The sequence below is a fragment of the Cydia amplana genome, chromosome 18 (assembly GCF_948474715.1).
Source record: "Cydia amplana chromosome 18, ilCydAmpl1.1, whole genome shotgun sequence".
NCBI lineage: Eukaryota > Metazoa > Arthropoda > Insecta > Lepidoptera > Tortricidae > Cydia > Cydia amplana.
In genome coordinates this window covers 16,202,044-16,209,750 of record NC_086086.1, presented here as the reverse complement: position 1 = coordinate 16,209,750, position 7,707 = coordinate 16,202,044, and the positions used below count along the sequence as shown (strand labels likewise).

Genomic DNA, 7,707 nt, shown 5'->3' with positions numbered 1-7,707 from the left:
ATAGATTATACATACAGTTTTGACTGAAATCATTGGCATTAAAATCAGTTCAGAAACTATCTATTAACACAATTTTTGCCAAAACAAACATTCGCAAGCGAAACGTATTTTCAAACGGTTTGAAAGTAAATAACCAGACAGTTTGCTCTATTCAGTGTATTTTGCAGAAAACTTTTTGTTTATGTACATAAGAGCATCAAAGAGAAATAGTTGCTAAAAATATAGGTTTTTGGCGTCGAACTAATTTTTATCTAGCAGATACGTATTCGTACGTATTCAGTACCTAGCTCAGATGATTAAGAGCGATATTGGGCCGGTGTTTCAGTAGGTCGTAAGTTCGAGTCTTGCCCGAAGCGATGTTTTTTTTGCCACTTATTGCCATGGTTACGTTCACCGGAGTCACTCTTAAAACCCTGGTATTTATAATAACTAAACAAACATTATTATAAGCCCTTTTAAAAATGTGTCGTTATTATATGTGTATGAGTAAGCGTAAGAAATAGTTTAATATTTCTTCTAACGAATTACGCTACTGCTGTCAGACAGGAAAAAAAAAAGTTGATCCAACCAAATACCTATTATGGTAAAAACGCCTATCAAAACCCCTTATACAAACTTCACTTGAAGCGTAAACAATTCATTCTCCATCATTACCATACACTTAAAACAAACACTTAAAGGATAACAAACCGAAATTCCGATGCAAATAAACGCTCAGCGCCATCTCTCGCCGCAAACTGTAACTAAATTAAGCGTAACGCGTAATACGTAATGAACCGGTAACAAACCAGCCTAAATTGCTCCCTGTGACTCTTGGTCTATCTGGTCTTAAGTAACTAAGTAAAGCTCAATTTACATTGGTGAAGTCGCCGCGCCACCGCTCTTTGGACTCATTTACGCGTAATACACCGGTATCAAGGCGTTTGATGTGCAAAGGAGGTAAATCAGGTGCTTTCCGTCGAGATTGTATGCTAATGGCCCGTTTACACCGCGATCGTTGATTAACAGGTAATGAGGCTTCCGGGACGACCTTGACGGTTGCGAATAGGAAAATGGTCTTAGGTTAGATCGATCAGAAAAAAAGATCAAAAAACTAAATAAGAGGCTGTCAATATAAGGAGCGCACACTGACTAGTTTTATCAGAGTAAATGTGATAGAAGTGTCGCATTAAGAAAACTATTGAAATAAAAAAGGGATTACCTACTGGTCGACTGTGACGCACTTTCATAAACTACGAGTAGGTATCATTTACAATGCTTGCTTTCATACGATAAATTATTTGTTTAGTGCCTTCGTGACCCGGAAATCGTAAGGTTATGGCGTACGAGTATTTAGTGTCATGTTTATGGGCAGTAGTAGCCACGAATGCTGAATATGTTCAAATCCAGCCTCGTCTTGGAGGTTACTAATTTTTACTACCTACGGGAAAGTTTTTGACATATACTTTAGATTACAATTAAAGTGAAAATGCTAATAAATAGTACAAACATAACTATCTTTTTCAGAACGACTTGCTTAAAGTAAAATCATGCGCTAAGGCGTATAATGAAGGATATGGTGATAATATTCATCAACATCATCACTCTGCCGTCACAATACATCTATGAAGTTATAATGTACACAAGAAAAAACTACGAACATCTTCCGAAAAATAGCGACAACCATACCTTCAACACAAGAAACAAAGATAAACTAAGTGCTGTGCGCCGCTTACGTCTTGCTAAGGCTCGAAAATCATTTATAGGTCAGGCAGTACATTTTTACAACAAGATTCCTAATCATATAAGTTTATAAATTTAAGAAAATTGTCAAGCATAAATTCATAGAAAAATCGTACTATAAAGTGTCAGATTATTTGGATGAAAAAGATGTATGGGATAATTGTATTTGCTAGTTGTATTAGTTAAGTAGGTAATTAAGTACTTATGTAATAGTTTTAAGGCAAAAATGTGCAATAATTGACGGACATAAGTGTATCTTGTATGACAAACCTACATGACAAAATAAATTGAATTGAATTGAATTCGCTGTCAACGAGTTAGTCTTGGTAGCTCAGTTCGTAGAGCGGCGGGCTGGCAACCCGGGAGTCGCGAGTTCAAGTCTCGCCTAAAACAATGAGTTTTCCAATTCTCCTGTATTTCTAAGCAAAATCATCATCATAATAATTACAGCCTTTGAATTATTTAAGGCTTTAATTGATTTTCTAAATCTGATTACTCTCCAAAGTTAATGTAGGTAAATAGTTTTGCCGGTAAAACTCAACAAAAATACGGGCAACCTCTGTAAACACGCACGGGGCACATAACTTCGACTAACAAAACGCATTCGATTAAACTGAACAACTAAGTTGTACTTTTAGCCCCAAGACACGATAATAATAAAGACTGTCAATCTATAACAGAATTAATATTCTTTATAGATAATTAATATTATACATGGTGTAGCGGTTATAAGAATGATCGGTTAATGAATAAACGAATATGAATATGTAATTTATTATCAGATTACTGGGACTAGTTGGAAGCTGAAAGTCAAAAAGAAAGAAAAACTGAACAATAATTAAAACGATAACAGATATAGAGAACAGATACGTAGGAACAGGGTCTACCGCAAAAACCGAAATTCGTACATTGCGGGGATCGTTCTCTTTTACTCCAATGAAGGCGTAATTAGAGTGACAGGGAGGGGTGCCCGCAATTTGCGAACTTAGATTTTCTGACCGCAAATAGCCCAGAGACCTAATAGATATGATGCTACAATAACGGTAACACGTCGTGCTCATTAGCGAGGACACCTAAATATTTTGTGGACTACACCTTCGCTTGTTGACACGGGCTAATTCAGGTGATGTGAGAATCTTTCGTTGAAATATTTAGGTAATTGGATATGGGCGTATACCAGTACAGTCCTTATTATTCACCGGTCTCTGATATACGGTAAGCGTGCAAGTTGCAATTTACTCTCCACTAGCTAGTGCACTCACCACCTGCGGCAGATAAATGCGTTTGTTTTGCTTAATTATGCTAGTACTGGGAGTGCCAGTACGATTGGGTTTAGTTACCTATCCTTCGGATTTATTATACATGTTTTAGAAGTAAAAATTAAATTTATTTTTTTAATGATATAGAAGGCATATGAGCTGACAGCCTGATGTTAAGAAATTAAAGTCGCCCATGGTTAACTGCAACACCAGACGGGTTGCAAGCGCGTTGTCGAGATTTAAGATGGGAGTACGCTCTTTTCTTGAAGGTTTGAAGGTATCGGGCGGTAATATCGCGGGCTACAGTTTATTCCATATTAAAAATATAAAAAAAAACTATTAAATTTTTCTATAAAAACAAGGTTTCCAGTGCTTGTGGAAGGAATCGAACCTGCTTTTTCAGCATTCGTAGCTGGCGCCATAATACTTAAGCTAGGTACCAGGGCGCGTAGCCAACTTGCCAATCGTTAACGCTCCGAATCGTAGTCCAGGGGCCCGTTTCTCAAAAGCTTAGTAATTTGTAATACAAGCGGATGTCACTTTTTGACAGCTTTGGTTAGAAAGGGACTTCCACTTGTATTACAAGTTACAAGCTTTTGATTAACGGGCCCCAGAACTAAGAATAATAACATAATTATCAAGTTTAAATGCCGACTCGAGCGACCCGGATCGAGAATTCAAAATTAAGTTATATCAATAAGTGTGTTCACTCACAACTTAAGTTTGCTGTCTTTATGATGTAGTAGATATAGGCTGAGAGACGGACCCTATTGGAGCTACGTCGTCAATTGCTATCTCAATGTCAAGAGACCAGTAAGCATAGAGATATCAAAATAAAGTTTGCTGTCATTATGATGTAGTAGATTTAGTCTGAGAGACAGTCCTAGTTAGAGCTACGTCATCAATTGAGAAGTCAAGCGATCCGTAAGTACAGGGGAATAAAAAAAACTGCCAATAGGCACAGAATAACTAATAGTACTACCAATAGGCCTCAAGGGCTCATTTACAAGTCACTGTCAATAAAAAAATCACGCGATATATGATTAGCTTCTCTATGTATTCATAGTTTGTTGTTTGCTTAAAGTATTACTAGCGGATGCTCCCGCCACTGAGATTGTATGGAAAATCCCGGGAATTCCAGGTTTCTGGACTGATTTTTTATACAAAGCCAGTACCGGGAGCACACTCTTTGTATTAGATAGGTACAGTCACCTGCGATAGTATATTACACTACAAAGGCCGCCAAAATATCTGACACGATCTTATTTGTATAGCCATAAAAGCGTGTCACATATTTTTGCGGCCTTCGAAGAGTAACATAGGTACTATTGCAGGTGACTGTACCACTGAATCTTACAATAATTTTTATACCTAGCTGCTTTAACCCTCCCGCATTCGGCGCTCGCTAGTGCGAACTTTAAAATTAAATTAGTCAAAATGCCAGAAGTTCTCTTAAATGACGGATTTATCCAAGTTGGAGTAATCTTGGGGATAATGAGCGTGGAAGGGGTTACATAAATGCTTGCCGAATGTACTTGTAATGATGTTGAGTAGGTACTTGTAGAAGTCAGTTTTGAGCATTTGATGACAGTGAACTTGAACGTGGTTTGTTACGTAAATCTAATTTTAACCACATGTTTGATTCATTTGAATCTGTGTATATTATAGTTGTATTTTAGAGCATAAAATACTTTGATGCAAGTTTTAAGTTCTTTCTTGAAGTTAGCTTGTAGGATGGATATTTTCCTCACGATGGCGAGGTGAAAAAAGTATTTCTTTCAGCAGCAAAATATGTAAGTATCCCTCGCAACGCTCATGATTCCACTTACGACATATCTTTGATTTTAAAAAGAGAGAATAGCGTATTCTCATCTTTTGATTCATAATTTCATTAGTCATATACATTTACTCAGTATTGATTATATATAAATTAATGATTATACCTAAAGACCTCTGGTAATGCAGCGGCGGTAGCATGGTCGCATTTATATCGCTTGTCACTATGCCTTTCACGTTCTAACAAGTATGTAAGTGCGAAAGTGATGGGCATAGTGACAGGTGATAAAAATGGGACCATGCTACGCCCGCACGAGTCCATTAGCGAAGTTATAGCTGGTCAACCAAATCTTGTCAGTAAAAAAGGCGCAAAATTCAAATTTTCTATGGGAAAATATCCCTTCGCGCCTACATTTTTCAAATTTGCCGCCTTTTTCTACTGTCAAGATCTGGTTGACCGAGTATAATTTATTATCAGGCAATGCGTTTGCTTGTCTGCTTCCTATATTATAAAAAACCTCATTAAACGTTAAACCTAAGGAATAACCTTCATGCTTCATAAATTTAACCTTATGGAAAATTTTACTCGGCACGTTCTCAAGCTTCTTAATTTACAACACAATTACTCCACTCCCCTCCACCGCATATTCCCGGAATATTGTTCCATTTATATCCAGTGCAGGTAATTCCGAAACATGTGTCCCGGAACGATCTCGATACGGCATATATATTGCGAGCGTAGCGAGGGGTTGCTTTGCCGTAATCCCTTGACTTATGTTAGGGCATTTGGAGTTTGGGAATGCAATCGTGATGTGACACTGATTTAATGGTTCCAAATTATTAAAAAAAAAAAAACTTTACGTACAGTCAAATAATTTAATTTCAGTATCATTTCGTGCCTCGTCACAGTGACAATCAATATGAAAGTCGCTAGGGATCTCATACTATAGTCACTGTGACAAGGTACGAAATTAAATTCTTTGACGGTAGTACAGTCACCAGCATAAATATATGACTGTGGGCAGCCGTGCAAAAATATCTGATGCTCCATTGGAGGCATAAGTATATGACGACACTACCTCGGTAAAAATATGTGATGCTTTGTGGCCGGCAAAAATATCGTTAGTCTGTATCCGCATAAATATCGGATCGGGTCGCTTAAAAATATTTGATTACTCATAAAAATCAAAATTATCTGATTACTCTCATCTGGCATAAATATCTCTCCACTGTGAAAGCAAATACATCGGATGGACGACGGACCGCCTATTATAATATCTGACACGTTGGAAAATCACAAATATGTTATCGACCTTCAAAAACGAACCATACATGTTTGATATAGAGCCGTAAACTGTATGAAGTGATTTGACAATTCACGAAAAGAGTGCAGACTTGTCATTGTATATGTCTGTCTCACATTATATTCTATCATCGATTTGACAGAATAAAATGGATATAATTTTTTTGTAAATTTGAACGTATTGCAATCATATCATGAATCTAGTATATAACTGGATCTGGCATGAGGGGTGGGGGAAATGGCCGAACGGGATAGTCTTATGTATCATTCAGTAGGATTAGCAGCGAAAGCGCTATTATTGTTTGTCCTTGTCACAGTCCACAAGTTGACTTCTTTATCATCCTTTTTTATGTAAGAAGGAGGTTTATTAGTTTTATTACACATCTTCTATTAAAAGTCTACCTGAATTATGTCACAATTTAAAATTGCAAATTAAATACGTGAGACAGACATATGCAATGACAAGTCTGCACTCTTTTCGTGAATTGTCAAATCACTTCATAAAATTTAAGGCTCTATGCTATCCAGGTATGGTTCGTTTTTGCCGATTGATGACATACATATTTCATAATTTCGTGTCAGATATATAGGCGGTCCGTCTGCCATCCCATGTATTTGCATTCACGGTGGAGAGATATTTATGCCAGATGAGAGTAATCACATAATTTTGATTTTTATGAGTCGTCAAATATTTTTAAGCCACCCGATCCGATATTTATGCGGATACAGACTAACGATGTTTTTGCCGGCCACAAAGCATCACATATTTTTACCGAGGTAGTGTCGTCATATACTTATGCCTCCAATGGAGCATCAGATATTTTTACACGGCCGCCCACAGTCATATATTTTTGCTGGTGACTGTACAAGTGGATGGTTAGGGACCCCGAGAAAAATTTGACTTCTGTCTACAGTATCAGGTCAGGAAAATGTTTGATGGCCCCGGCCCGGCCAAACGGTGAGAGATAGGTGGGGGGTGCTCGATCAAAAGTCTATTAGCATCGGCAATTTGAAAACTTATCTTGATTGTTTACTACCTTTAGGTCGATTCTAATTTATTAATTTGTAATTGTTTTGACACGACCGTGTCGATCGTCTTGGTGATTGGCGCGCATCTTACGAATGACTCCTTCATTTCGCATGCACTAATCAGCGTGAGCGATAAAAATATTTTCTTGCCAACCGCCCCACTAACACGGCTTATTACCTACGCTAAATATTTTTTTAAAGAAATCGAGCAGACGGTGAATCACCTAACGGTAAGCGCTTATCGTCATCCAAGGACACCGGCAACATCAGAGGGGTTGTCAGATTGTATATGTAATGACCATCATTAAGGTACGAGGAAGTTGTGATTAATTTCAAATCAAAATCGGATTTCTAAGGTTCTAATGCCCCTCCTACAATCACGTCCCGTCGACTGGGAAAGGGCTCGAAAGAGTTTATGTGGAAAATAGAAATAAAATCTTTAAGGAAAATCCGGGTTTTAGAATCTCGGTGAATTTGGTCTACAGATCAAAGCACATTGTGTTCGCTTGAGGCTGTTGAACCTTGGTGTGGTGTTCAGATTTTAAAATATGATCTTGATTTGATGTTATCTAATATAAACATCAAATCGAGGTGGGATTTCAATAAACGAATACCGCT

At 37.5% G+C, this 7,707-nt stretch overlaps 1 non-coding gene across 1 annotated transcript; it reads left to right on the top strand.

The window, feature by feature from the left end:
* The first annotated feature begins 2,042 nt into the window (after nucleotides 1–2,042).
* Trnaa-ggc (transfer RNA alanine (anticodon GGC)) lies at nucleotides 2,043–2,115 on the top strand. The gene has a single exon. It is a non-coding gene; the product is annotated as a tRNA-Ala (tRNA).
* The last annotated feature ends 5,592 nt before the right edge of the window (nucleotides 2,116–7,707 follow it).